This window comes from Ictidomys tridecemlineatus, chromosome 10, assembly GCF_052094955.1.
Source record: "Ictidomys tridecemlineatus isolate mIctTri1 chromosome 10, mIctTri1.hap1, whole genome shotgun sequence".
Classification (NCBI taxonomy): domain Eukaryota; kingdom Metazoa; phylum Chordata; class Mammalia; order Rodentia; family Sciuridae; genus Ictidomys; species Ictidomys tridecemlineatus.
The window spans coordinates 71,377,820-71,390,131 of record NC_135486.1 but is presented as its reverse complement, the minus strand read 5'-3'; positions in this window follow the sequence as shown (position 1 = coordinate 71,390,131).

Sequence of the window (12,312 nt, the reverse complement as noted above, 5' to 3'; positions counted from 1 at the left end):
CAGTATGATACTGGTGCAAGATTAAACACATAAATCAAAGGGGCATAATAGGAAGCACAGAAACAAACCTTCTAGGTTTTTGACAAAGGTGACACTGGAGAGAAATGGGAAAAGAATCAGAATGAGCTCTGTGCTGTGATTCTGGGACTGGACTCTTCTTTTCTGCTATGCTAGTTGGTTCCCCCCTGAAGTCAGCAATGGACCTCGATAGAGGGAGAGTCAAAGACAAGAGGAGAGAAGAAAGAAAGGTGCAAGCACCTCCCCAGCACACTTTGGTTCTAACCTCCAGAAACAATCTCATGGCAGCCTCTCAGAGCAATCAGCACCATCTGGACAGCACATAGTAGGCATGTGTGTGTAGGAAAAATAATAATGTATATGGTTATGTGGATGGACAGTTGGGCGGCTGGGTGGATGGCTGGGTGGATGGCTGGGTGGGGGATGGATGTACTAAGATCAGAGAGCTCTAAAGCAAATCTTGCAGTCCTAAAGAGTATAGACCTTCCCTCCACGCAATTCTCTTTTCCCAGAGCTTGGCATAACTCCTTATGCCAAAGGTTTTATTTCAGACTTTGCAGTAATGGAAGTTAGTGAGCATTTCTGCGGATGTTTAACAACGAGAGGAAAACCCTTATCTCAACCTGGGTCTCTAAGATCTAGGTGAGAAGAGAGTTCAATTCACTTGCAAAATTAATGTAATGCCAAGGCTACTAAGTCAGGTTGCAGCAAAAATCCGAGAGCTGTTTTTCTACCCAGACAGTCTCCACCCACCAGGAGCAGAAGCCAAACTAATGAACATCCAGTGGAGACTGAAGCAGGAAGAGGAGGCATTCAGCTAAGAGCATGTTTTCCTAAGACGGCCTAAAATGACAGGCACTGGGAATGGAGACCGGCGAAGCCACAATTTCCAGGCCAATATTCTATCTAATTGCAGACTTCAAAGTTTTGATCCTTCAAAGGAAACATCACTAAATTCACCAAGCGGTGCCTGTGGTCCACCTCCCATTGCCTCTGTGGTTGCTGGGACTGGAGACAGAGAAGTCTATCGTCTGCACAGGTGTCTGCTCCCATCTCATGGCAGAGCCTCCTGTGCTGTCTCATTTTGTTTTAATTCCTATTATAAAACAAAACACCTTTGCTTGTAAAATCTGAGTGTCTCCGTTTACCCCTCCTTCCTTGGAAACACAATAAACATTCAGGTCCCTTTCCTTTCTAGATTTTTTTTTTCCTGGCCAGCAAACAAACATATATACACATTTCTTGATTTTAAAAAATGAGATTGAACTATACATACTATTGAGTAACTTGCTTTTTTCACGTAGTGCTCATCATCGTTAAGAACTTTGGGTGAGGCACTTACATCCCTATTTCCTTATCTTCTGGTGACTGTGTGGTAATGCGGACACGATGCCCCTGTGCCCCCAACCCTTTCCCCGTTTCAGTGTGGCCCTCCCAGGCTTCTCTGGCTCAGCTGCTTCCACTGCAGCTGTCTTTCTGAGACCTGCCCCTGGGCTTCTGAAGTCATTTTTCAGCAAGTGCGAACCAGGAGGGCCCAAAGCATTGTGAAAGCCCCCCTTCCCAGATGGCACAATGTTCACTCCAGAATCTCCCCAAAGGATCAGGTGGTGTCAAGACTTGATCTGAAATCACAGCCTGACTTGCTTCTGCTACCTTCCTGACCTGCCTTTCTACTCCTTGACTGGGTTGTCCAGGGAACACTTCCATAATAAATTACAAGCACAGACATTCTCAAGGTAGGGTGTGTCTGGGCACATGACCCAAGATGCTCACTATTCCAGCGTACTTGATGTGCCATCGTTTACCTAACCCGTCCCCTGTTAAGAGATCGTTGTTTCTGACTTTTCCTACCCCAGACCAGGCTGGATAGGGATCTGCACACTGGTCCTACACCAGAGTCCTTCATCTTGCCTGGCTCTAGCCACTCAGTGAGGTGCTTTGGTGGTCAAGTCAGTTGTCTGGCCTCAGGCTATCAGAGTTTAAAAATAAGAATGTAAACACGGCTGAAAGGAACCCACTACCTTTATTATCGACCCTGAAGATAAATGACTCAGGAGGCTTGTTTGTTTTTCCTGGAGTTAAGATCAGAAAGTTCAGCCCACACAACTTCCTGAACCACCCTGGTCTCAGATTCCTAAGTAATCAATGGTTATCACACACCCTGGACATGACAGGCTAGATCCTGCTCATGTATTTTGAGATCAATGACTCAGAAAGGGTCTAGGTCTGAGAAACTATGCGATTTGCCTCTTTCCAGCTCCTGGGATGGGCCCCAACTAAAGATGAAATGATGATGGAAAGATTTTGTTTATTATTTTAATTTTTGCTAACAGATATTGAACCAAGCAGGGCTTAACCACTAAGCCACATCCCCGGCCCTTTTTATTTTTTATTTTGAGACAGGGCATTGCTGAGTTGCTGAGGCTAGACTTGAACTTTTTAATCCTCCTGCCTCAGCCTCCCAAACCCCTGGGATTACAGGTGTATGCCACTATGCCTGGTGAAAGACTTCATTTATGATGATGCTGTGAAAATTTCTGGAAATTTCCAAAAACGAAAAGGCTCTGAAAAGATTGAATATTTCTTTTTTGAAAGGAGGAGCTGGGACATATGGAAATCTACTGAGAACCCTTTTGTTTAGGAGAACTCTGGAAATAAACTAAATTCACGCTGGGGAATCACCAGGCTCCCTTCACCCAGGTCTCTTTGCACAGAAAACCTAACACAGCAATAATTTGACTCTTTCTTTTCTCCCTCCTCATGGATAGGTTTACCTGAAAATCCTTCTCATTTTTTAAATACAGATTTCTACTTGCTGAATAGTTTCTAAAGGAAGTCTCAGGGTTACAACAGCTCCATTCACATCAAATATGCCTGGTAGGAGCCCCACCTCATTTTTGAAGGTTTCTTTCCAGGGCAATGAATGAAGTCAGTGCACTTACAACACAGCATCATGTGAGAAAAGAGGTGTGACAGTTACCACTCCCAACTTGCATGACAGCTGGCCAGAAGACAGAATATGAGATGGTGTTGCTGACCTGGGAACTGTCACAACCCTGGGACCAGCTGGGGGCAGATGTAGAGAGGGTCCTCTCCAGGTTATCATACACATGCCTGGAAGCTCAGATGCTATCTTCTCCCCGCCGCCCCCCCCTTTCTCTTTCCCTCTCTCCCCCTCTCTTTCTTCCAATCAGGGATGACAAAGTCTAAAACTAGACTTACCTACACCTCTTATGTACCCTAATCACCGCCTTTCCTATCCTGAAAACAGATTCTCAATTAGTGCTGTGAGTTCATGTTTTCTAGTTGAAGGGGTTTGGGTCAAGTTGTTTAGGAAGAAGAGTAATGAAGTCTTCTCCAGGAAACTATTGCAATCTCAATGCCAAGAATAAAAAGTAAACTGAGTTCTAAGGGGATGGGGCCTAAACTCTTGAGATTTCGAGGAGAACCTAAGGTCAGGCCATGATGGAGTTGAGGAAGGAATTACAAGTTTTCTGAATTGACATGGCTGACCCCAAATCAACTCATTAGTGGCAAGTCTGCTTCCCCTACTCCTGGCCTGGGGCTCTTTCCACTAGAACACTGTTGCCAATATTATTAGAAACACAAAGAAGACCGGAGAGAACAGGCTAAATGTCAAGGCTGCCCTACCATCCTGCCAGGGTCTCTTTAATTACGGCGATGGCAATAATGGTAATAGAATGCTGCGGTCACGTTTTTCTCACACACAGTGAATCTGAAGCCCCCAAAGGGGAAGCAGTGGGGGCACTTTTCCATCAGGTTAGCATCAGGGCTTCCCAGGCCAACTCTCCAGGCCTAGAAACCGGAGCATCACCAGCCAGACGCACACATACAAACTGGCTCAGGGAAAGCCCTCATCATCAAGTTGCCTCAGAGAAAGAAGCCACCTGTTGAAATAATTATATTCAGAAAAATATAGCTTGCTTTTTTATATTATAATCGATTGGTTCTTTAAAATAATTGATTGAGGGCTGAGGTTGTGGCTCACTGGCAGAGCGCTCACCTAGCATGTGCAAGGCCCTGGGTTCGATCCTCAGCACCACATAAAAAAATAAATAAATAAAAATAAAGATATTGAGTCCAACTACAACTAAAAAATAAATATTAAAAAAAAATTGAGCTAGGCACAGTCACATATGTCTGTTATCCCAGCTACTCAGGAGCCTGAGGCAAAGGATCATAAATTTGAGACAAGCCTGGGCAAATTTGGCAAGACCCTGTACTAAAATAAAATTTAGAAAGAGCTGGGGATGTAGTTCAGTGCTTGCCTAGCATATGCCAGGTTCTGGGTTCAATTCCCAATACTGTAAAAAATAATTTAAAAAAAAACAATTGACTATTTCATTTAAATGGGAATTAGAAAGAAATAAAAATAAATGAAACCACACACGCACACACACACACACACACACACACACACACTCACACACCATAATTCTATAAATGGGGCTCCAGAGAATTAATTACAAATAATTCTAGGTCATGTTCTTACAAAGTTAAAGGAATGTGATCATTTCAATTGGCCTGTATAAGCACAGAAAAGCACAGAAGTAAAGGCACTCAAACTTTTTACACAACTGACATTGACCCTAGAAAGTCTCAAAGGACCGCAGAACAAGGACAGCTCTAAGTTCTCGTCATCAGCTCAGGTTAATGCAGTTTCTTTCAGCCAGAAATCACATTGGAGGCACTTGCAACAAAGTCAGAGAAGTGAAGAAGGGGTACAAGTCCCAGTGTGGGAACCAGAATATTGGTGTGATCCCAGTTCTGGCCTTGGATGCTGGGATTCCCCTCTCCGGGAATCTAGGTACTTTCCTGCCAGTCAGAGAATTGGGCCCAGGGTCCCTTCTAGCAACTAATTCCATGCTTTAACTCCTAAACAAGAAGAAGCACTTGGTAGGTTGTCTTGACTGACAATCAGAGGAAGATGAAGAAGAAACAGTAGACATCCAAAAGTGCATGGATTAAAAGACCCTCTGTTGCTCATCCCAGTGAGCACGTCACCTTCAAGCAAAGGCTGTCTCCATGCTACCTTCCTTCTCCTGCTAGGGAAACCACAGACTTTCCTCCTTGCCTCACATCCCCCTCTGCCAGGCAGGGCCAACACCTCATTTTCTTTCTCTTCTTGGCACCAGCCGTCAGAGTAAAAGAAAGCTGGAACTAAATATGGTGGTAGGTGTTTCTGAGATAAGGACTCAAACCACAGAACACGCCCCACCAGCTGGCTGGTAGCTGTCACCCTGGCCTGGAACAGATCCAGCTACTTTAGGATACCACGCCCTGTCCCCCATGGTGACAGGACCTTAACAAACTTGCTTTTGACCTCACTGGGTAGCTGGTTCACCTGAAAGCAATTACCTAATCAGTCACAAAATTTTATAACACCACTTCAGTTTCCTAGAAAAGAGAGGATAATGTCTTTTTCACCTTTCGATATGTATCCAAGCTTTCAAAGAAGTTGCAAAGAAAGAAAACTGAAAGTCATGCCTTTTTAAAAAGACAGAAAGAGCTATGTGTGAGACCCTGGGTTCAATCCTCAATACCACATAAAAATAAATAAATAGAATAAAAGTCTTATAAGAAAAAAATATTTAAATAAAAAGGAGTAAAGATCTTATTTTTTTTAATTACACAATAGATACAAATGTTCTTATTGTAAAAGATCCAAATATAGTTGTTATGGTTTTGATATGAGATTTTCTGTGTTACTTCGAGAATATTCAGAGGTTAAATGATTGAATTGTGAAAGCTGTGACCTAATCAGCCTCTAGTTTGAATGAACTGAGTGGTAACTGTAAGCTGGTGGATATGGCTGGAGACGGTCATTGGGGACATGCCCTGGAAGGGTACATCTTCCCTGCAGTGACTCAGCCCCCCTGCTCCACTCTCTTTCTCTCTCCTCCCTGACCCCCAACCTGAGCTGATCTGAGCAGCTTTCTTCACTGGACCTTTCCACCATGATGTTTGTCTCACTTGGGCCTACAGCAGTGGAATCAGCCATATATGGACTAAGACCTCTGAAACCGTAAACCCCAAATAAAGTTTTTTCCTGTAAGATGTTCTTGTCAAGTATTTTGGTCACAATGACACAAAAGCTAACTAAAACAGAAATATACAGAGTAAACTATAAAAATTCCTACTTTGTCATTCCCCCACACATATATACACATTCTACAAAACTAATTTACCTTTATTAAAAGTATATGGGTCCTTCTTGTATTTTCTAGGCATTGGCACACATACACAGCTAGAGAGACATGGATGCATCACACTATATAACAATATTGATCAGAGATTTTTCAAATTGATGCATGTATGTTTATTTCATTGTTTTGAACTATTACAGTTTTCCATAGCATAACTATGCCATAATTATTTTAACCAATCCCATGTTGATGGCCCCATGTGAGATGATTCACATATTGTTTATAGTCATATGTATTATTATATATGTATATTATATATCATTCTTTTATATAAGACATTTCAGTCCTTTCTGAATTTGTGCTCATTATACATAACTTTCCACATAAGACTTTGTCTGCAATTATGCCTCAAGACAGATTTCTAGAAGCTAAGTCAATGGAGAAAAAGAAAGAAACTTTTTTATTAGAACAAGATTTTCATGCTTGGGGGCCGGGGTTATGGTAGAGCGCTTGCCTAGAATGTGTGAGGTACTGGATTAGATTCTCAGCACTACATACAAATAAATAAAATAAAGGTCCATTGACAATTTAAAAAAAAAAGAACTTTAAAAAAGATTTTCATGCTTAATTTATCCAGTTACCAATCAGAAAGTATGCACTGTACACAATGTATAAAATGTATATACATATGGGAATATCACCTAGTTCCCCCCCAAATATGTACAATGCCATGTGTTTTGTATAGTTACGATAAATTTAATTTTAGACAGTCTATACTCTTGTTCATCACAAGCTACGTTTTAAAAACTTGCAAAGGAAACTTACAATGAAAGTCATGAGTCTGACATGAGTTTTGGGAATCTTCTTAGCCATTCTCAGGTAAAACAAAGTTGAATGCAGAAGCCCCAAAGCCCAAAGTATGTCTCACAAATACACCAGGAGAACCACTTAAACCAAAGAGTTTTAGTTCTCTATCAGCCACTCTCGGGGATACAACTTCACAGACCGGATGACCAAAAGCTTGGGCTCTGCAGTTGGACAGACACAGATTTGAATCTGTCTGACAACTTGAAAGTGCTCCCCCGTGTCATCTTTCCTATTTTGTTCGTTGTCACAGCATCCTTTGCACGTATCCCGGCTCTCCTAGATGGACCTCTTCCTGCCTTTGCCAACAAATCCATCTTTCCCACACATCAGTTCACACACCAGCTCTTGCAGTTTCCTCTGATGCCTAAAGGGGAAAGTTTGCCTTCTCTCTGGAATGTAGGATGTTGTAACAGACCCACCACTATGACAACTGAAAGAGGAAAAGAAAACTGGATAAACAAACACATATTTCTCTAAAAGCCACTGGGGGTCAGGTGTGGTGGTACTCACCTGCAATTTCAGCAATTTGGAGATGGATGCAGGAGGGTCACAAGTTGGAGGCCAGCCTCAGTGACTGAGCAAGACCCTGTCTCAAAATAAAAGTAGAAAAAGTGTGGGGGATGTAGTTCAGTGGTATAGTAACCCTGGGTTCAATCCCCAGTGTGCTCCACCCCCCAAAAGCCACTGAAGGGCTGTGGATTCAAAGAATTCCAGAGAGACTGAGACTCTTCCCAGGTGGATTCAGTTGGTCACCGCTCCAGAGGCCATGGCTGAGTCACGATGGATGTGGATAGTCTGCCACAGACTGAGGGAGAAACAGGAATTTTACCAAGATTAACTGAAGCAAACTAGATAAGTCTAGTGCTTTCTACTCACCCTTCTCTCTGCCCTCTGAACATTCAAGATTTGTTTACATTCTTTTCACTTTACAAGATCTTACAACTGGAAAGGCTATTTTAACTTATTCTGTCTGGTTCAAAGGTTCTCAACTTTGTCATGTTAGAATCATCTAGGGAACTTTTTTAAATATCCATGGGGACAAGGGGCAAAGGGCAATGTTATGGTTTAGATGTGAGATGTCCCCCAAAAGCTCATGTGTGAGACAGTGCAAGAAAGCTCAGAGGTAAACTGATTGGGCTATGAAAGCCTTAATGTAATCTGTGCATTAATCCACTGAGAGGAATTAACTAGGTCGTGGCTGCAAGCAGGTAGCGTGTGACTGGAGGAGATGGGTCGCTGTGGTGTGCCTTTGGGGTATATATTTTTTCCCTGGCGAGTGGAGATGCCTCTCTCTCTCTCTCTCTCTCTCTCTCTCTCTCTCTGCTTCCTGGTGCCATGTCCTGAGCTGCTTTCCTCCTCCACACATTTCCATCATGATTTCCTACCACACTTTGGACCCAGAGCAATGCAGTCAGCCATTTAGAGATTGAGACCCCTGAAACTGTGAGCCCCAGATTAAACCTTTCCTCCTCTAAAATTGTTCTTGCCAGGTCTTTTGATCACAGTGATGATAAAGTTAAGTAAAGCAGGCATCCAGACCAACCCAAATGATCTCTTTGGAAGGCCACCGGTGGACTGAGAAAGCAGTGACATTGAGAAGCTCTGGTTTAGTTCACCGGACCCATGCCATACCTCACATTTTATGTATTAAAATAATTCAGATTGTATCCTTTCTGCTGCTGACTTCTAGTTTGCCTTGCCTTTTCCATAGCACCCAACACAGCGTTCACCTGTGGCAGGTATCCAGCGCATGCGCATGGGGTGATGGGTTCAGCCACTCCCAAGGGAACCAGTCTCTAGGAACTCAGCACCAAAGACAGAACACATTTTTTTTAAGCCACAAATTTAATACTGAAAAAAAAAAAAGAAAGAAAGAAGAGAGAATGATGTTTTCAAGCCAGAAAAATTAATGTTTATACATTTATACTGACCCAGAAAAACTGGAAGTGAATCATTACCAGGAAAATCATATCAATAAAAACGAAAGGTCAGTTTTCTCATCTCACAAGACCCTCTGCTCCCTTGGGCTCTCTTGCCTTCCTGGAGACTCACAGATTTTTCTCTAATCAAACTGGATCCAGCAATACAACAAAGACACTCGGCTTCATGCTCACCTGGGAACCATAGCGACCTGGTAACTCCCTGCTCTACCTGTCATCACCTGTGTGATGAGGAACAAAAGTTTTTAACCGCTGAGCCTGGATTTTCTTTGGTATGATGGCTGAAGCTAGGGCAATAACAAGCTCACCAAGTCAAGAGGACAGTTGAATGTAAGACTATGAGTCTAAAACACCCTGCAGGCATTCAGATGTTATTCTTGCTAGTTCTTTAGGACCCTTCTGACATTCCCTGGTGAGAAAATCAAGTTAAGTTCATAAAAGTTTCCCCCAAAGAGAGAGGATTTGTTAGAGGGGGTCCAGAAGATGCCACAGCGGCCGAGTGGGAACGGAGATCTAGAGTGCCCAGGGAAAGGGAAGTGAGCTTTTCTCTTGCTGCAGAGAGAGCTGAACTCTTGAACCAACGGCATGTGTTTTCCTTTGTTTTGCCTTGGCCTGGACTAACCGAAAAGCAGTGGGCGGATGGATGTCACTGCCGATTTCCTCCCTATTGTTTGGACAGACCTACATTCAGAGGGCTAATCGTTGGCATCCTTGTCTTTCTTCCCCACAAGAAGAGGGCTTTGTTCAACAATTAAATCAGGCTGTCTGAGAGGCAAAGCTTTTCCATTTCAGATCAAGATTTGGCCCCAGAAATAGAAGAAATATTGCCTCCTTTTAATTTAGCTGACAACACTTCCTCCCTCCTGTTTAGCTGAACTCAAGTTTTCCACCCAACAGAAATACTGCCCTGCCATCATGGGTGTTAACATCCAAGTACCAGGAGGTGAGATCTCTGCCAGCAAGGTGGATGATGAGGATAGTTGCTTTGGACACTTTGTTTCTACTTCCAGGGACTGAATCAAGCCAAGGTCTAGCTCCATAAGGGCTTTCGCCTTCCACCTCACTTGGTGACGTAGTGGCATTTCCAGGAACATGAAGCCAGAGGAACAGGGAAGGGAAGCAAGCGCCCCAGTCTCTGGGTTCCACATGGGAGTTGTTGCCCTTCCTGGAGGCTCCTTTGGCACCCAATTCGCAAAACTGACATTTTTCTCTGATGTTCTAGAGCCTGCCTAAAATGATTGTCCTGGGATTAAAGGATTGTGTTTTGTGGTTTTGATTTGAATGTAAATTGCTTCCATCTTTTCTTTAGGAAAAAAAAAATTGCCAAAGTTTTCTCCTGCAAGTGGCGTGGCAAACTCACTGCTTAAACAGGGGACTTTGGGGATCTAGCAGGGGGACAGACACCATCCAACAGCAGCCCACGAGGACAACGGGGTGAGTGGAGGCTGAAGGGACAGCACAGACAGACCCTCTGTGAGAAAAGGGAAGAAGAGTGGGCCCACAGAAGGAAGAAGGAAATTGGCCTCAGTTAGTAGCTGTTGCTGCATCTGGCAGTTTAGAGCATTTTTTTTTCTCAATGCCACGACAAGTCTCTGATACATCCTGGGGCACTGTTTACCAGGAAAGTAACTCACTGTAAAGAAAGAGATCAAGGGTTGTTTCAGTCCCAGCTGCCGTGACACCTCAAGTCACCTTTGCTCTGTGGGCCTCAACATCTCATCTCTGAGGTAGGAGAGTTGAGCTAGCAGATCTTGAAGGTCTCTGCTCTAGCAATCTGGGGTTCTAAGACTCAATATAGGTCATCTTATGAGTTCATGCTTCTCTTTGATAGGAACCAATGTGTTTTCTCACTCTTGCAAAAGTTCCTCCTGGCATCTAGTACATTCTTGGACAATAACAGAAACGTCATAAACTCTGAATGAGTGAACGAACCTGACTGAACCCAGTGTTTCTCTGTACATGGCACTGTCTGTGAGTGATGGCATCTGTCCTCAACTGCCCTTGAGTTTCTGATTCTATCCTACTCTTTTGTGACCTGCTGATTTGAAAGACCAAGAAGGAACTACCTGTTCAGATATCACCTGCTTACAGTTGAACCAGTTTATTCCTCTGTGAGAAAGTTCAGATCCTTGACTGGGCTGAGATATGCTTTAGGGTCACCTGACCCAGAGTACCTGCATAAGGCAGCTTTTATTGGGTCCTGTGCCCATACTCTCAGCCCTGGTCCAAATTGGACGAAGGCTCCTGTTTCTCAAAAAGAGAGTGAGCCATCAAATTGGTCCAGAAGGACTAGGTGTCTGCAGAAATTTCCCTTCTCTTTGACAGAAGCCATATTCCTGTGACCCATGGTAGAGGATGGAGAATAGAGAGTTCAGTTCTTCATGTAGGGCTCCCTGTGTGGGCCACGTTCTTAGTCCTGGCAAGTGAGTTAATGTCTGTTCTGCACTGGACACCTGGGGTCCACAAAGGCACCACCAATCCGATGAGGCCAACTTCTCCCCTCAGTGAGCTGGGGGAAATAGATAGAAAGCCCTGGAAGTTACAGAATGACAGAATAAATAATTTCTCTCACACCTTCTTCCCCACCCCATTTGGGACATGCCAATTAGATGAAAAAAGAAAAGAAAAAGAAAAAAAAAAAGTCCCAGCAGAAAACAGTCTTGGCCCCGAGGAAGAGCCAAGAAGGAAATGGTTGGCTCAGGTGGGGCACCCAGAGGCCAGCATGGTCAAGGCTTAGCCCTGTTCCCTTTCAGAGGCAAGAGGGTATCTCTGCAGCTATCTTAGTGTGCCTCTGTTCCTCTCTCTCTGTTTGTGGTTCCTAATTGACTTCATCAATGGTGCATTCTGGGATTCGATTATAATGTAAAGAAAGTCTTGGGTTGAGTGTCCCTTAAACTCTGGAGCTAGATTCATTGTCCCAGGACCAGCTCTGCCTGGAGTCAGCAGCCCTCCATCTCCAACCATTTCAATGCAGTTTCTAAAGAGGTCTCTTTTTGGTTTCCCTTTTAATGAGATGCCTCTGAGACACTTGCTTTCTTCACACAGATTTCTTGGAAGAACTCTAAGGTCTTGAAAGTTTGTAGTAAACCAGTTAGACCCTTAGCTAATAAGTGTGCTACCGAGTCTTTAAATATTTTCTATTTTCCAATTCTTAGAACAAGGACCTGCCTATACCAGGCATTCAAGAGATACTTTTTGTGGGTACAGCCTCCCCCCAGACAGACTGTAGAAATCTCACAGGAATAATTACAGTCCCTCTAGGCTGGATAGTAACTAAAGCTGGTAAAACCTGACAAAAGTTTATAATTTTATATATTAAT